At 31.8% G+C, this 16776-nt stretch overlaps 3 long non-coding RNA genes across 3 annotated transcripts; 1 reads left to right on the top strand and 2 right to left on the bottom strand.

The window, feature by feature from the left end:
* Positions 1-1327: 1327 nt before the first annotated feature.
* On the bottom strand, positions 1328-2763 carry LOC134713781 (uncharacterized). Its single transcript, XR_010106381.1, has 3 exons — positions 2402-2763; positions 1813-1881; positions 1328-1544 (listed from the first exon to the last, which is right to left on the bottom strand). It is a non-coding gene; the product is annotated as an uncharacterized LOC134713781 (long non-coding RNA).
* A 5131-nt stretch (positions 2764-7894) lies between these two features.
* Positions 7895-9324, bottom strand: LOC134713780 (uncharacterized). The gene is made up of 3 exons (XR_010106380.1): positions 9224-9324; positions 8606-8727; positions 7895-8082 (listed from the first exon to the last, which is right to left on the bottom strand). It is a non-coding gene; the product is annotated as an uncharacterized LOC134713780 (long non-coding RNA).
* A 3431-nt stretch (positions 9325-12755) lies between these two features.
* LOC134713779 (uncharacterized) lies at positions 12756-14264 on the top strand. Its single transcript, XR_010106379.1, has 2 exons — positions 12756-12951; positions 14110-14264. It is a non-coding gene; the product is annotated as an uncharacterized LOC134713779 (long non-coding RNA).
* The last annotated feature ends 2512 nt before the right edge of the window (positions 14265-16776 follow it).

The raw sequence follows: 16776 nt of genomic DNA, 5'->3' as shown, positions 1-16776 counted from the left end.
AAAAAAAGTCATAATATATTTGTAACGGATTACTTATTTAAGTTATGTTAGTGGTTATTTTTTAAAAACTATAAAGGAATTATATATATACTAATAAAAGTGTATTGGAATAAATTTATTTTTTCTTCTTTCAAAATTGACTAATAAACAGGGGAAACTGATTGTGTCCTTTTATATAATATTGAGCATAAGTTGTATTTCATTGATATGGCTTCCTACGAAGACAGGAAATGAAAGGTCTACAAAGGGGGAGGTGCCTCAACAGTCCCTAGATATATATGTATAAAAAATACTAAGCTATTATTAATGGCAATGAGTTGTTTGTTTAACACTAATTTACAGAATGCTTATCTTTATAAAAATTAAAAAAACATGTGGTCAAGTTATATACTGAACTTCTAACTTGTATTCAAATTGAAGGAAATTGTTGCTGCGACACTCACATCTTTAAGAGATATAAAACAAAAATAATTACAACAAGTCCTTGAAAACATGTATCAATCTCATACACCATTTATATCTAAATTTCCAAAGCTAGTCGTATAAAATGAATTAAAAAATGTCTATTTCCAAACAAAATGTCTAGGGAATGTTTCCCAAATATATTCCGGCCTTATGACCATTTCCATAAAAAAATACTAATAGGGAATGTTTCTCCTGTTAATGCATGTATGTGCAGACCATATGACTATTTCATGCAAAAAATGTATATTGTGACTTTTTCCTGTGACTTTTTTTCCTGTGACCTTTTTTCCTGTGACTTTTTTTCCATGACTTTTTTTCCGTGACTTTTTTTCCTGTGACTTTTTTTCCTACATTCGATAACAACACCATGGTATTTTACCAACCATGAGACTGAAGGGCAAATATTCATTACCAAGGAGGCTCAATGTTATTAAAACATGTTAAGTATTAAAATACATTGGGTGCTCTTAGTGACTTTGCGACCGAAGGGCTATTAACCATAAAGTACGGTAGTGTTAAGGTATATTTGTAGTCTCTCCTTCGACCTCTCACATGCTTCAAAATAAAACCTGATGACATGTATTGTTTTAGTTTGTTCATTCGTCTGTCCTCATAAAGAATATACAATTTTTAATGCAATCAGTATTTACATGTGAAAAAGGATTGCTTTTAATTTTGGGCACAACGACAACTAAACATCGCTACACACAAGTTGACACAAACCATATTACAAACAGAAGCCATTTCAAAAAATAAAATAAAATGTTAAAGTATGCAAGTAAAAATATAAGTTTATTTGTTGAAATAAAATAAATACAATATTTATAAATAAGTTTTCACATTAAAAACATTTATACGGATACATCGGGTAAAACGGTAGGTTTGATTGGTCTTAGTTTTCTGGCAGGTCTTTTTCTCTTTTCTCTTTTAGTCTGAGGGATAGCTCCTTGGTTACCTCCCTCGGCTCTATTTCCTCTCCTTAATTTTTGTTCCGTTTTTCTAATTTTTATTTTTAGACGCTTGTCTCTTCTGGCTTTTGCTTTCCTGCCTTCTTCTTTCCGATTCTTTTGCCATTTTTCCTAAATACAACAAAAGAAGAATACTTATTTAGATTCCTGTGATTGCTTATATATTTATTATGTTTCTGTATTTTTTTTTTATAGAATAGCCGGGGAAATACATATATGACATAATCCGATCTGATTTTGAATATGTTTGGCTTCCATAAATCCGCCGCAAGAAAACAAAGTATTATATATAATTACGTTTATAAACATAATATCAATCTTTCAAGTCACTGTATTAAAATGTACAGTAAATTTGATTATGCGAATCTTTTAGAATTACCTTTATCAGCCAAGGCATCCATTCGTCGAATCTCAACCATAAGTCCCTTATCTTCATTATCATATATATCTAAAAGAGAAAAAAATAATGTTGTTCAAAATTCGTTTTTTTCATAAGTTCAAAAAATATATATTCCTTGCCCCCCTTTAAAGCCCTGAAAAAGAAATCAGATACATTAAAACATAGAAAATACAGGAGATTTTGTATTCTAATCTACGAACTATATTTCTTAATCATATATGCATCAGTTCGATAATACACCAGATGGTGGTATGAACTGTATATGGAAGAAGAAGAGATGCATAATGTGCCATAAAATTCAAATTCAATCTTCTAGTTAATTCACAAACGAACATTTCCAGTAAATCCCAAATTCAACTTTCCAGTTAATTTTCAAATTCAGCTGTCAAGTTAATCCCAAATTCAACTTTCCAGTTTATTCTCAAATTCAACATTCAAGTTAATTCCAAAATTCAATTTTGCAGTTGAATCCCAAATTCAACTTCATGTTAATTCCCAAATTCATTCACTTGCAATGATCTTGCCGTCCCAAATTCGAACATTTTTTTAAAAATCTGAATATATATACCTTTTGACGTACTAGCCTTGGATTTATCAGTTAGTCGTGAGTCTTCTTCTTGATGTGTCGTTAGAAATAGAGATAGCCGGAAGTCTCCTGGGTTTTGTCATCTCACTTTCTGTCAATGTCTCAACTATAAATCTCATACCACCGGATCGTTCTGAAATTATCCCAAATCTCTGTAACTCCTGCAATATGTCTGTTGATGGTCGCGTTTCATTTCTGTTGATTTTCTCGAGAGAGCTAGAAACAACACCTATCTTGTTGTTCCGTATTCTTGTACAACGATTCAGCTTGGCAAATGATGCTCCCATTTTTCCTTTTGGTTATGTTTTAAGCGGGTTTCGAACTGAGGTTTCCAAATCGCAATTGAGACGTTTTATGTCACTGAAGTTGGAACGTTATGATTAGACAACTTTCGTCATTTCCGTCAAAAACTCTGGTTTTAGTGAACGTCATTTGTGCGTTTACGTCGTCACTTCCAATCCAATGTTGAGCTAGTGGTTGGAAAACTATAATTATATATATTGTACGAATTATTCGGCAAATTGAATTCTCAAAATTGACAACCAGCACTGCTGTCATTAGGGAATTATCATAAAGTACCTACAGAACAACAATTATTTCTAGTTTATCCTGCACAATGAAGATCACTAAAACGCTTGATGAACGTTAATAGTGCAGGGATACAGGCGACCCCTCTATCTGGTAAATGACGTCATAAAGGCGCGTATTTCATTTACTAGAGGCGTATTTGTTATTTCAAAACCAGTTTCAGTTTGTTAAACTTTCCATTTCTAATGAGAACCAGTTTGAATCTAGTTTGGATGTTTGCTGCTCAGTTTCAAAATAAATAACTTTTCATAAAACTAGTATGTATTGATAGGGAATAAATTGAAGAATCAAAAAAAAAAAAAAAATGTAGGGGTCAATGTGCTTGTTTTCCATTGGAATTTTGGCGGGAAAATACTCTCTCTTGACTTTTCATAGCTTAACCATTGACCAGTTAAGGTTCTCAAATACTATTAAAAAATAAATAAAATTTTATAAGACTTTTACAAATGACTTATAACTATACATGTAAAAGATTTGTAAAAAGAAAAATGGGGGTTCATGGGGAAAATATTTTAAGGCATTCAAATGGATAAAACCAGAGGATTCCGAAAATTTGACTAAAATTCCAAAACATGGCAAGCAGACATCCTTAAAGCATGGTTTGTGGTTTCGGTTTATGGTTTATAGAGGGGGTTATGTTAACAAAATATCGAAAGCTTTTTTTAAAACAACTGAACTGACAAAACCATCATAGAAAAATAAAGATGAATAATATGCATGCATTGCCAATGACATCATTGATTTTAAAAAAAAACACTTTTATCTTAACAATAACATTTCAATAGCAAAAATGTTATTAGGTTTCTAATGTATATCTGTTAACACTTAAAAATTATAAAATATCTTTTCCACATATCAATTGCCTATGACAAAAATATGAGTTTCAAGCAGCCAGCCATTGAAATCCCTGACCACACTGATATTTCATGGCCTAAATGTGGCTATAAGCAACTCATTTCAGATCATAGACTGGGTTTTTTTCAAAACTCACCAGAGAACAGATCGATGGGTACTTTTTATACAGATTAGCTGGTATGTAGTCAATTTATATGTTCTTGTTCACATCTTTAGTTCATTGTAGGAACACAGAGTTGGTGTTTACATGTGGGTTCGATTCCCACCCTAGGCATTAATTGATATTAGCTGGTGCAAAGCGGGCAGAAAAGCTTAGTGGCCCTGCATCCACTCTGTTGTCCTTATCTAAAAAATGGATCAATCATCGCCAAGTCATGCTGTCTGTCATTGTTTTTCGAAAGTTCAGATAAAACCTTATATTTTGGTGAAAATATATATTGTGATTTATACTACAGTGGCATTGAAAAGGGTCCATTGTTGTACAGCTATGGGTTAAGGTTATTCAGAGAGGTCTTCAGAAAATAGAGTCAATAAATTTACTTTTCAATAATTTCATGCAATAATAAGTTTAAATAACCCATATATGCCTCAGCAGGTACTCTATATAGATATAGGAAGATGTGGTGTGAGTGCCAATGAGACAACTCTCCATCTAGTCTATATCTCTTTAATACAACTGTGCTTTTTGTAATTTCTCTTTATTCTCTATCTATATCTCTGCACAGTACTATCTATATAGGGAGATTGGCATATACAAAAATATGCGTTCTAATGGTTTCTATGGTAAAGTTGAAGACAATTTTAAAGAAATATAAAAAAAAAAAGGTGAAACATGCAAAATATTTCATATCTCCACTTGATCTTTAATCAACTTTCAATATTTGTTCCGGTGACAGATGAACTCGATAGTGGTCTATTCGTTGCAATGCAGTTCAGTGAGTTGCATACAATGTATAAGGATATTTACCGATATACATTGCAGGACTCTTAAATTTATGAGGTTGACGCGAAGCTTGCTTACAAAATTCTTTTTCAAACTTCAGCCTATTGGATTAATTATAATAGTTTATATCTCGTGTAATTAAAAAAACCAAACATTAAAAATACTAGAGGCATTTTTAAATGTGTTAACACTTCCAAATCGCTTTTGTAGTCAGCACTTCGATGCATGTTGACATGAATATCAATTTTATTGTCATTTTTATAAAAAAAAAATTGCAAAATTATGAATAATTCGAAATTCTAAGGATTTTCTAATCCCAGGTATTGTTTACCTTAGCAGTATTTGGCAGATTGTTTTCGTGGAACTTTGGGTCCTCAGTTCTTTTCAACTTTTTTTCTACTTGTTTGACTTTCTAATTATTTTGATCACTGACGAGTCTTATATAGACGAAACTCGAGTCTGGCGTATTAAATTTTAAGCCTGCCATGCTTCCTAACTACATCAATACATTTTATCTTGGTATCATATATGATTATAATTCCTATTTTTGTTTTTATTTCGTAACATGCGAGTCAAATACACCCATGCATAAGTTGCGATATCTGCAGCTTTCCAGTTTCAGAGCAACATGTATTATTTCGACAACTTTAAAAAAAACAGTTCAAACGAGAAAAGATTATGAACCAGTACAGATGATAACAATACTATGAGACTGAAGAGCAAATAGTCATTACCAAGAAGGCTCAATGTATGAATGTTATTAAAACATGTTAAGTATTAAAATACATTGCGTGCTCTTAGTGACATTGCGACCTACCAACTGGCAAGTAACCATGAAAGTACGGTAGTGTTTAGCTATAAATATAGTCTCTCCTTCGACCTCTCACATGCTTCAAAATAAAACCTGATGACATGTATTGTTTTAGTTTGTTCACTTCGTTTGTTCTCACAAAGAATATACAATTTTTGTTATGTATTCTGACTATCGTGGCTATGTTAATTTGTTGCGATCTGGACGATTTTTTTTGTTAATGTCTTTGTCATTTTGGTCTTTTATGGATAGTTGTCTCATTGGCACTCATACCTCATCTTCTTTTTAACATGTGAAAAAGGATTGCTTTTAAAATTGGGACTATAAGGATATAAACACCGACAACTAAACATCGCTACACACATGTTGACACAAACCATCATTGATTACAAACAGAAACCATTTCAAAAAATAAAATAAAATGTTAAAGTATGTTAGTAAAACTATAAAGTTTATTTGTCGAAATAAAATAAATACAATATTTATAAATAAGTTATCACATTAAAAACATTTATACGGATACATCTGGTAAGCCGGCAGGTTGGATTGGTCTTAGTTCTCTGGCAGGTCTTTTTCTCTTTTCTCTTTTAGTCTGAGGGATAGCTCCTTAGTTACCTCCCTCGGCTCTATTTCCTCTCCTTAATTTTTGTTCCGTTTTTCTTATTTTTTTCTTTTAGACGCTTGTCTCTTCTTGCTTTTGCTTCCTGCCTTCTTCTTTTCGATTCTTTTACCATTTTTCCTAAATACGACAAAAGAAGAATACATATTTAACTTCATTATATTGCTTATGCATATATTTATTATCATAATGTTTCTGTTTATAGAATAGCCGGGAAACTAAATATGACATAATCCGATCTGATTTTGAATATGTTTGGCTTCCATAACTCCACCGCAAGAAAAAAAGTAATATAATTACGTTTATATAAACATGATATCAATCTTTCAAGTCACTGTATTAACGGATGTACAGTAAATTTGATTATGCGAATCTTTTAGAATTACCTTTATCAGCCAAGGCATCCATTCGTCGAATCTCGACCATAAGTTCCTTATCTTCATTATCATATATATCTAAAAGAGAAAAAAAAATGTTGTTCAAATTCGTTTTTTTCATAAGTTAAAACAATATATATTCCTTGTGAATGTCCCCCCTCTTAAAGCCCTGAATAAGAAATCAGATACATTAAAACATACGAAAATAGAGAAGATTTTGTATTTTAATCTACGAACTATATTTCTTAATCATATATGCATCAGTTCGATAATACACCAGATGGTGGTATTAACTGTATATGGAAGAAGAAGAAGAAGAAGAAGAAGAGATGCATAATGTGCCATAACATTCAAATTCAATCTTCTACACTGTAAATAAAAGTGTTAAGAATCTGAACACTTTTTGAACACCCTTTTGTAACACTTCTGGAACGCGTAACAGTGTTCTAAATATTAACATTGGTGTTCCAGATTTTAATAGTATGTGTGCATCTTTCGAACGCTATGTGTGTTATTCTTGAACGGATAGTGTGTACTCCTTGAACGCCGAGTGTTTGAATCTGGAACGCGTAACAGTGTTCTAAATATTAACTTTGGTGTTCCAGTTTTTAACATCATGTGTGCATCCTTCGAACGCTATGTGTGTTATTCTTGATCGGATAGTGTGTACTCCTTGAACGCCTAGTGTTTGAATCTGGAACATGACCTTGTGAGCAAAATTGTATGCCGTTACGCGTTCCAAGCCTTGTAACACTTCTGGAACGCTCAGACTGTGTTCCAGAAGTATGTGTTAATATCCAGAACACATAGTGTATACATATGCATGTATTAGTGGAACACAATTTTACATGTTCCAGAAAAAAGTGTTCTATTCTCTGAAACATTATTGTGGTCTTGTAAAACAAATAATTAAAATGATTAAAAACATCTTTAATTGATTAAAAGAGGCAAAATTAAAAAAAAAAGTACAATACAATGTGAAATATTGAAGCAACTTTAAAATGACAAGTTAGACAAATTAAAAATATAACATTTGTAATTTGCTAAAATTAATGTGTCCAAATATTTAACCATAAACAAATTGTTCGTCATATTTTAAATTAGTATGTAATGAACACAGTTTAACTCATCGTTTGCAACTTCTCAAGTCAAGCACTGTCCTGAATTACAAAATACTTATGTCAATGACTCGTTTATCACCAACATTTTCGATGATCCACAGCTTTCATAGCACTCAGATAGTCAATATCAAACATAAAATACCCTGTGTATATTATGCTGCTACTAGTCGAGTCGGTGTTCATGTAACACTGCTACCTTAGGTACTTTTGAACATGATTTGAGTCGTCTACAACTGATTTTGAGCTGCCATTTTTTAGAACATTCGTCTTTTGAGCTTCAATTTTTTAGAACATTCGTCTCCTTGGGTTATAACTACTCTTTAACCTTGTTATCCATCAACTGTGAGTTCTAAAATATGAAATATAAAGTGTATGAGTAAACAAATTATGGATCATGTCGATATTCCTTAAGAATTAGAATTAAACTCTTATTTCGTTTTTTTTAATTCCATTATACTTGTCAGCATTATTAGATAAGATACATTTGTTAAAGAGTGGTATACATGCATTTTCAAGTATATGGGCTCTCGTGTTCTATAGCTTTTAAAATAAGATGGTAGGAAGTGTCCAGCAAATGCTCATACAGTAAGTGTTTTAGGCAAAACTTTGTCGTTAGACTTGTCACTAAACTAACTGCTCACATTTCTAGAAACTAACTACCTTTTGCCTCTTTTTTTTTAAGATATGTAGTAATTTCACTTATGATCTGTACACGGTAATTCCAATTTAAATTGATGTTATTATATCGAATTTAGCTCAAATAGTTTTCTGATTATAATGTACAACAGTGAATGGTGCACATTTTATTGATAAATCTGCAATAACAAAACTTGTAATAAGTCAATGGGCACTCCTAAAATTCTTAAACTTACATATGAAAGTACTTTTATGGTGCAGGATAAGTAGTCATCTCTTGAACTGCGAAATTTTCTCTTCATTCTCGGCGAGGTATGCACGAACAATTACCCCTCAGTACTGTAGTTGTGTTTGTACCCTATAAAAGTAACATAAGAATACATAGCAATACATGTATGAACGGTGGACATTTGCTAAAATGAATTACTAAGATTTAAGTATTTAAGAATGAGAAAGCTATTAATATAACATATACATAAGAAATTTAAAATTAGTGTTGCAGTATGCCTTTTTACAAACTTCTGTCTTGACATTGGAACACATGGTGTTCAGAGAAAACGATTAGCTGGAACGTTTCATGTTCGAAACTAGAACACATTTACAATAGCAACGATATCATTAAACATTTACGTATGAATTTACATCGGTTATTTTTTTTTATAGCATGATCATCTAAATATATTCTCTCAATGAACCTCCTACTTTTTAAATCGAATTATGGCATAACAGCACCGTTATGTGTTGACACAAAATGTTCTACTTCCATTTATACTTCAGTGTGTCCTGTGAAAGTAGAAATTTGTTGATTTAATACTAAAAAAAAATGTGTGATAAATATAGATAATTAAACATACCTATTAAATCAAGCTTTGCTGTAATTTTCTTCAGTGAAGCTTCTTCAATCACGATCAAAAACCAAACTTCCGGTACATTAAATACGTCACGCGCTGCTATGTACGCGGGCATGTTTCGAACACATGGCGTTCGGGGGGAAATGAAAAATTTGAACGCATCATGTTCGACGCCAGAACGCTTTTACAATAGCAACGTTTTCATGAGCATTTACACATTTACATTGTAAAAAAATATACCCAAAGAACTTAAGTCACGACTTAAGTCCTTTAGAAAGAAGATTTATACTAAAAATCAATCATTTGCACGCTTATATAAATACGCTCTTTCATTTTTTTTTACCAAACTATAATTTGCTTATGTTGATACAGCTAAAATACATTTATCGTCAAATTATAGTGCGAATCACCCTTATTCATCGTCTGTTTGACTCTGAAGCGATGAAATATTTTTTCACTCCCCATTACAATATTAAAACATTTCTAGTGTTCAATTTAGAACACTTGTCTTGAACATGTGCGTTCAAAGACTGAACACAATGTGTTATATTCTTTAACGCTGGCGTTCAATGTGGAACACGAATGTTAATAACTGAACATATTGTGTTTAAAAATGGAACGCGTCTAGACGCGTCAGGCGTCCGCAATATTTGCAGTGTAGTTAATTTCACAAATTTACATTTCCAGTAAATCCCAAATTCAACTTTCCAGTTAATTTCCAAATTCAACTGTCAAGTTAATCCCAAATTCAATTTTGCAGTTAAATCCCAAATTCAACTTCCAGTTAATTCCCAAATTCAATTTTGCAGTTAAATCCCAAATTCAACTTCCAGTTAATTCCCAAATTCACTAACTTGCAATGATCTTGCCGTCCCAAATTCTAACTTTTAATCTGAATATATATCTTTTGACGTACTAGCCCTGGAATTATTAGTTAGTCTTCTTTTTGATGAGTCATTAGACATAGAGATAGCCGGAAGTCTCCTGGGTTTTGTCATCTCACTTTCTGTTAATGTCTCAACTATAAATCTCATACCACCGGATCGTTCTGAGATTATTCCAACTGTCTGTAACTCCTGCAATATTTCTTGTGATGGTAGCGTTTCATTTCTGTTGATTATCTCTAGAGAACTAGAAACAACACCTATCTTGTTGTTTCGTATTCCTTTACAACAATTAAGTTTAGCAAATGATGCTCCCATTTTTCCTTTTGGTTTTGTTTTAAGCGGGTTTCGAACTGAGGTTTCCAAGTCGTAACTGTGACGTTTATAAAATCATTGTTTGTGATTTAACGTCATGTGACAGTTTGTTGCAATGCAGTACAGTGCATACTAGCTTGATAGCATATTTTAACCTGCATGCATGTTATCAATTTAATAATAAAGGCTTGGTCGTAGCTTGTGTATCTAAAGACAATATGACAATTTTCGTCTCTGAGAAACCACCAATATATACTCACTTCCAAGCTTCATTCATACATTTTTTATTCAAATTTATCAGTCCAAAGATGTTTTACAAGGATCATCAGTCATTTGCCATTTATTTGAAAACTGAATTACTAATGTATGAGGGTAATTACCGAAAAGTATTTAACTAAAATCATTGATACAAGGCAATATAATTCTGATCGTCATACAACCGATAAAAATGAAAACAACGTTAAAAGTTATGACCGATGCGCTTTTCTGGATCGACCTTCTCAGGGAACGCTCGAAGCTGAATATTTAGGACCAACAATTTACAAAGAGCAGATTAAAACGTTAAAGATGATCGTTCATACTGTACATGAAATGATATATTCTTTAGCCAACATGATTGCAGAAAGTAAGAAGTCGTAGAGCAAAAAATCAAAAGAGACAATTGAGCCTTTTTATTGCTTAGAGTTTAGACGGTAAAAATATATATATATATATATACATGCTCAACCTAACCATACTATTTGACCTACTGCGACATGTTCAGTTTTAAATGTTACTCCTAAAATAAGGGTGATAGAAAAATCAGCAAGTCAATCTAATTAAAATATTGATTCTGATTACGTTATACCAAGGAATTGTATATTTAAATATACAATTCCTTGGTTATACTATGTAGTATAACGTAATCAGAGATCAATATTTTAATTAGATTGATCAGCAAGTAAAATGGCCAATATCAGAGCCGTACGCCTTATTTTGAAATGAATTCTCTTCTTTTCAGAAATATTCATTTTGTCATCCAATTTTTCACCGCTTACAACTGTCTGTTTTTCATACATTAACTTTTTTAAGTATCAGTATGTTTTCAATTCATATTGTTTCGTTTCGTTCCGCTTTTATTTCGTTTCGCTTTTTACAGGTACACCTCTTTTTGCCCATTTTCTATTTTTGATCAAATCAAATTTTCAAAAAGTGAAATAATCAAAATTGCACGTTAGGTTTAGTATTTTAAGAGTTTGATGAAATTCCTAAACTATCAAATTTGAAATAGATATTTAGAATTTTAATATTTAATATTTTAATCATTTGGTTAAAATTTCAAAATTTCAAAACTTTTAAAATACAATTTGAAATTTTGATATTTTAAAACTTTGATAAAAATTCCAAAAATCCGAAATTTCAAAACTGACCCTGCTACAATTATCTCTATCTATAATGAACTTGGCCCAGTAATTACAGTGGAAATATTTTGTAAGAATTTACAAATATTTGTGAAAAATTTTCAAAATTGACTATAAAGGGCAATAACTTCTTAGGGGGTCAATTGTCAATTTTGGTCATGGTAACTTATTTTTTTTTTATCTTACTATGCTAAACACGAATCTATTTTTGTTTACAGTTTATCTCTTTCCATAATGATATTCAAAATAATAACGAAAAACTGACAAATTTCCTTAAAATTACTAATTCGGGGGCAGCAACCCAACAATGGGTTGACCGAATGGTCTGAATATTTCAGGGCAGATAGATCTTGACCTATTTTACATCATCCCACGTCAGATTTGCTCTAAATGCTTTGGTTTCAGAGCGTGCCCAGAGATATAAGCCAAAACCTACATTTTACCCCTATGATATATATTTTAGCCATGGCAGCCATCTTGGTTGGTTGACCGGGTCATCGGACACATTTTTAAAATTAAATAGCCCAATGATGATTGTGTGACCGAGTTTTGTTAAATTTGGCCCAGTAGTCAGTGCAGATGAAATGACGCTAGTTACAATTCCAAACTTGAATACTATACATGTATATGCAGTTGGGAATATAAAATGAGATTCGTTTCTGCAGAGGATGATGATTGATTCTGATTAAATGGTACATAATGACTTAACTATACATGAATTATAAAAATTGTATGTTTTCGAATATCCCCCTCCCTTTACACAGATTTGGACATCTACTTTTTTAGAAATTTTTAGAAAAAATAAATTTAGTAATGTAGGCTCTATATATAAATGCTGAGACTACTATAACACTATAGTAGTCTCAGATAAATGTGTTTTCATTCTTTTAATTAATATTATAAAGTTTAAATGATCTATTTATTATTGAACATTGATTCTGAGACTACTATAACACAGAGATTGGTCACTTCCTGTACTGACCAGTCAAATCGTGATTATTTTTGTGTCATCGATAACATCTGAGTCACGTGACTTGATGGGTTCGACAAGATGGAAAAATCCGCCATCTTTGACTGCTGAAGAAAAATAATTATTTAGCGAATGTGTATGTTTAAAGAGGTTTATATTTCGGTAAGTGTGAATATAACATTAAAATAATCATTATTGTTTGCTTATAATCACTTTAAATAGAAAAAAAATGCAGTTATATACTTGAATTTACTGACTAAATCAGAAGGTAATCTCCATTTTTTACCAGTGTATGGGACTGGGTCAATGAGAAATTCGATCATCACTTATAGTTCAGATGAACAATCTGTTTCCCTGATATTTAAGTACAAGCCTTGGTTATAATCCTTTGTACTCATGTAAAATTTGTAATTTTACGAAATACCGTTTTTTTGTGATCGTGACATTTCCGATTCATAATTAAGAATCACACGTGACAAGTTCGAGTGACAAGGTGAATAAACAACATGAGGTCTGATAACGAATGAAAGGTTCATTTATATTGTTAGTTTAAGAAATTCAGACTTATATTTGGATCTGTTAATAAAATAAAAGCAGTCTTTTAAAAGCAGGGGGAGGGTTGGGATCCTGCTATAAACATGTTTAACCCAGCCACATTATTTAAAATGCTGAAATGGAGGGGTCACTATGAAAACTTTTAAAATATAAAAAAATAAAGGTTGGCAGGTAGAACTTACATAAATGAAGAGATTAATGAAAAATGAAGAGATGGATGCCCTATTTATTAAATTCCAATGTCCCCAGTCGTCTCCAGAAGCGATGAAGCAGCGCATCTATTTTGGGTAGGCAAATATCCACTTTTTGATATTGGAGAGCTCTGACGTCCTACGGCCCCAGCTTGTCTTGCAAAACAGCAGTGGGACATGGACGTCAGAGTAATATCGGAGTAATTAATTATGTATGTGTCTGTCCTAGCTAAGTCAGGAGCCTGTAATTTAGTGTTTGTAGTTTGTTTATGTGTTACACAAATTTGTTTTTCGTTCATTTTTTTTTTACATAAATAAGGCCGTTCGTTTTCTCGTTTGAATTTTTTACATTGTCTTATCGGGGCCTTTTTTTAGCTGAATACGAGGCTGGGATACAAGGTATGGGCTTTGCTCATTGTTGAAAGCCGTACTGTGACCTATAGTTGTTAATTTCTGTGTCATTTTGGTACAGTTGTCTCATTGGCAATCATACCACATCTTCTTTTTAAATTATGAGATCTTATAATGATAAAGGTTCTATACATTTTCATTGATAATATATTCTTTATTGTAGGATTATCCCAGAAAGAAATCATGCATTGGATTTGGAAGAACGTTGAAGTCTACTGGACAAAGTGAAAAAAAATAATTATTATTTTAAAATTTCATTGTCATATTGTTGTTATGCTTGTCTCAGTATATGGAGAAATAAATATTTATGAATTTTGATATACGTTTATTTATATGTCGATGATTTCTACAACTGAATTGCAGAAATTTACATACATGCTTAGTCTGAATGACAGGTCAATTAAAAAACACACAAGTAACCACACATCTTGATATATTAAAGGGAAAGCGACTTTAAGCAATACATGTACTAATACTATTTAAAGAGGAGATGTTGGTATATTACAGCAGAGAAAACGAATAGTCTACATTAACAAAGCAATTTACCAAAAAATCAGATATGACAGACATGAACCACACCCAACCACTGAAATACAGTATGCTGACTTGAGACATAGGTGAAAAAACACAATCTGAACTAACTTTAAACATGTTGAAAAATGTTTCATTGTGGGATCATCAGACTGACTGTACATAAAATATTCATCATTGACAGATGAGTTGTGAATTGAATTTTAATTAACAGAAAGAGTGACATCATCATATACCATCATATTTTATAGTCTTGTTTAGATCTGACCCTGCTTCATCTTTATACATTCTGCAATGTTTTTGCTCACACATATAATTTGTATGATATTTTGATCATTTAGTCAATCATGCAACCTGGAAGCTTTCTTCATATAGAACATCTTGTGTCATTAAACCTGGAACTGCACTATACATTAAATGGTATATAACTAGATTTGTTACACCAAGAAATACAATTCACCAAAAATACTTCTTCAGTTGAGGCGTGGTAATATTTGGAAATTGACAACGAAAACAATGTGATATTACAAATTTAATTGAGTTTTAGATTCTTCATACAACCTCAATCACTAGGGTACAAAAAATTATAATGTACGTCATAAGATCTCTTAAAGATTTTGTAAAAACGCAATAAACCCCATATTCGAGAAATATTTGCCACTGGTGCTCTCATGTAGCTTAGAAATTGAAATTTGACAATCCTTCACCATACTTTTCACTGATCAAATTGAAAACAGGATTTTCATTATTAATTCAAAAATGTTGTTTTTGTTCTAGACAATTCCTGTTAAATAAAAAGCATTTCGTTGGAAATGTCGCCATTAAACATAAGATTTTGAAACAAAAATATACCATTTCATCTATTTATATAGTTCATTATGGTATTGGTTTTGGCCATTGTTCTAGGCAGTTCGATTTCGGAATTCCTGAAGTTTACTTCTGTGTTGTTTGGTCTCTGAGGAGAGACTTATTACTTACCTTTTATCTTGATTAGAATGTTTTTTTCTTCTTAAATAGCCATGGAAACCAGAAACGGAAGAATAATATAAAAAAGAAGATGTGGTATAATTGCCAATGAGACAACTGTCACCACAAGAGACCAAAATGACACAGACATATACCACTATAGGTCACTGTACGGCCTTCAACATTAAGTATTGTCACACTCGGGCCACTGATATAATAATAATAATTTATTTGCAAAAATACACCCATATGGGTCAAGCAAACACAAATACAACATTTAATACAGACAGTGAAGAATTACAAATATAAACATAAAAAAACCCTGATATATAGCTTGTCGTTTCGATTGACAAGCAACTGCGGTTGCTGCTTCTTTTGTAGTTCTTTGCAGTCTTTGCAGCAGAGACTTTATCCTTGTCAGATTCAATATCTGATGCAGTATAATCACTCCGTTAAAGATCAAGAATTGAGATCGATTTCAATCATCCCAAGATAAAAAAAATCATTGTGAATTTGAAAATAAAAATGACGACGATTTTGGGGGAACATTTATTCATAATTTTAATTTTTATGGCTTATGTGTAAACTGGCCACATACTGATTGATACTTCGACATGATCGAAGATTGAAACAACAGCAGGGGTCCAGTTTAGCTTATGTGAAGTTCTAACTCTTTTCTGATCTATTACCCAAGTAAATTATTCATTTGACTTTTATAATGAAATTTTGTGTTTCTAATGTATTTGCCGCAAAATACATTGTTTGCAAAATCTTTATCTAAATTGATTGAATAAGGAATCTTTGATTTATCATTTATTACTGACTATGAAAGGCATCCTTATTAGCTGAATCTTTAATAGAAAGCAATGACTATATGTGATCAGAAATAAACCGCACCACCTAATTATCAAACTGAAAATTAAAAAAAAGACATAAGAGAAAGGGGTTGAAACCGAAAAAAATATGGGTTCAAAAATAAAATTTACGTAGGATAATCTGAATGAGGTTCTTGGTGGGGTTTCTTTATTTACTATAATAAAATATTCGATTTGATTATTTCTGTGTAATTAATCTCTATTCTTTAAATTGTAACACCGAGTTAGTTTCTAGTCTCTATTCTTTATTTGACAGTCCATTTTTCTCCATTCTCTACATGTTTTTTGAATATTGTAAAACCCCATTTATACCCTCCTGAATCCTACCTCCAGTGCAACGATGGTAATTGACAAGGTTTACTGCAATACATATGTAACATGGGTACTCGTAGTGAGCTGTAAAAATACCTTGTACAAGTATACAAGTTTATTGCAATTAACGGAGCCTCGTGTATCTT

This window comes from Mytilus trossulus, chromosome 4 (genome assembly GCF_036588685.1).
Source record: "Mytilus trossulus isolate FHL-02 chromosome 4, PNRI_Mtr1.1.1.hap1, whole genome shotgun sequence".
Taxonomy (NCBI): domain Eukaryota; kingdom Metazoa; phylum Mollusca; class Bivalvia; order Mytilida; family Mytilidae; genus Mytilus; species Mytilus trossulus.
This window is presented reverse-complemented; position numbering and strand designations above follow the sequence as displayed.